This window comes from Cyprinodon variegatus, unplaced genomic scaffold (genome assembly GCF_000732505.1).
Source record: "Cyprinodon variegatus isolate N-32 unplaced genomic scaffold, C_variegatus-1.0 Scaffold436, whole genome shotgun sequence".
Lineage (NCBI taxonomy): Eukaryota > Metazoa > Chordata > Actinopteri > Cyprinodontiformes > Cyprinodontidae > Cyprinodon > Cyprinodon variegatus.
Genome location: NW_015150889.1, coordinates 62,074 through 63,869, shown reverse-complemented (window position 1 = coordinate 63,869; position 1,796 = coordinate 62,074).

Sequence of the window (1,796 nt, the reverse complement as noted above, 5' to 3'; positions counted from 1 at the left end):
TCACGCAGACTTTCTCCAGCAGAGCAGAATTATGATGTTGGTGACAGAGAGCTACTAGCTATCAAGCTAGCCCTGGAGGAGTGGAGACACTGGCTTGAGGGCGCTGAACACCCTGTCTTGGTTTGGACGGATCATAAGAACCTGTCATATATCCAGTCTGTAAAGAGATCTAACCCACGTCATTCCCGTTGGTCTCTGTTCTTCTCAAGATTTAATCTGATCATATCTTACAGACCCGGTTCCAAGAACATTAAGCCCGACTCTCTTTCTCGCCTGTATTCATCCGATAAGCCTGAAACACCCGAACCTGTTCTTCCTGCCACTTGCACGGTTGGAGCCGTTTCCTGGGAAACTGATCTCATCAATCTTGCCTTGGCTTCTGAACCTGACCCAGGAAATGGACCTCCAAATAGAACTTATGTTCCTACTTCTGTCAGATACCGTCTCATCCAGTGGATGCATGCAGCTAAGTTCTCAGCCCATCCAGGTATAAGTAGAACCATCGCTCTCATCACACGACGTTTTTCGTGGCCATCCCTTCACAAGGACGTGAAGGAGTACGTGCTGGCCTGTCCCATCTGTGCCAGAAATAAGCCGACCCACCAACCACCTTCTGGGCTGCTACATCCTCTGCCTGTTCCGTCTCGCCCATGATCCCACATAGCAGTGGATTTCATTACCGGTCTCCCAGTTTCCAAGGGTATGTCAACCATCCTCACCATAATTGATTGTTTCTCTAAAGCCTGTCATCTGGTCCCCCTCAGGAAACTGCTCACTGCTTTCCAGACCGCTCAGCTATTGGTCAAGCATGTGTTCCGTCTTCATGGTATTCCACAAGAGATTCTGTCCGATCGAGGTCCCCAGTTCATCTCCCAGGTTTGAAAAGGTTTCTGTACAGCTCTAAATTCAAAAGTCTCTCTCACTTCCAGATATCATCCACAGTCTAATGGCCAAACGGAGAGGATGAATCAGGAGCTAGAATCCACTCTCCGTTGCCTGACATCCACTCACCCGACTGACTGGAGTCAGTATTTGTCATGGGTAGAGTACACCCACAACACACAAAAATCTGCTGCTACCGGTCTGTCTCCGTTTCAGGTATCCATAGGCTATCAACCACCACTCTTCCCTGCAGACGAAAAGGAAATCTCCGTCAAATCTGTCCACCAACACATCCGCCGTTGCCACAAGATGTGGAACGAAACAATATCTGCTCTGAATCGAACTGCTGCACAGAACAAGAAATTCTCGGACAGAAGGAGACATCCTGCACCCGATTACGTTCCTGGTCAAGAGGTATGGCTCTCAACACGTGACATCCAGCTAAAATCTATGTCTATATATCCCCCAGATTCATCGGACCATACAAGATCGCTCAAGTCATCAACCCATCTGCTGTCCGCCTGCACCTGCCACCTACTCTCCGTATACACCCCACCTTCCACGTCTCCCAGATCAAGCCAGTTCTGACCAGTCCACTTTGCCCTCCGTCCGACTCCCCTCCAACCGCCCGGGACATTGACGGTCACCCGGCTTTCACCATTCGCCGGATCGTGGACTCCCGTCGCCGGGGTCGCGGTTGTCAGTACCTCGTCGACTGGGAGGGCTACGGTCCGGAGGACCGCACCTGGGTTCCGGGGTCCTTCATCCTGGACCCATCCCTCATCAACGATTATAAGAACTCTCTTCCGTCCACTTCCTCTGGACCGCCAGGAGGCGGTCGTTGAGGGAAGGGTACTGTTGGGATCTGGAGATCTGCCACCTTTCTCCAGCAGAGAGCGCCTGGGTCTCCTGAG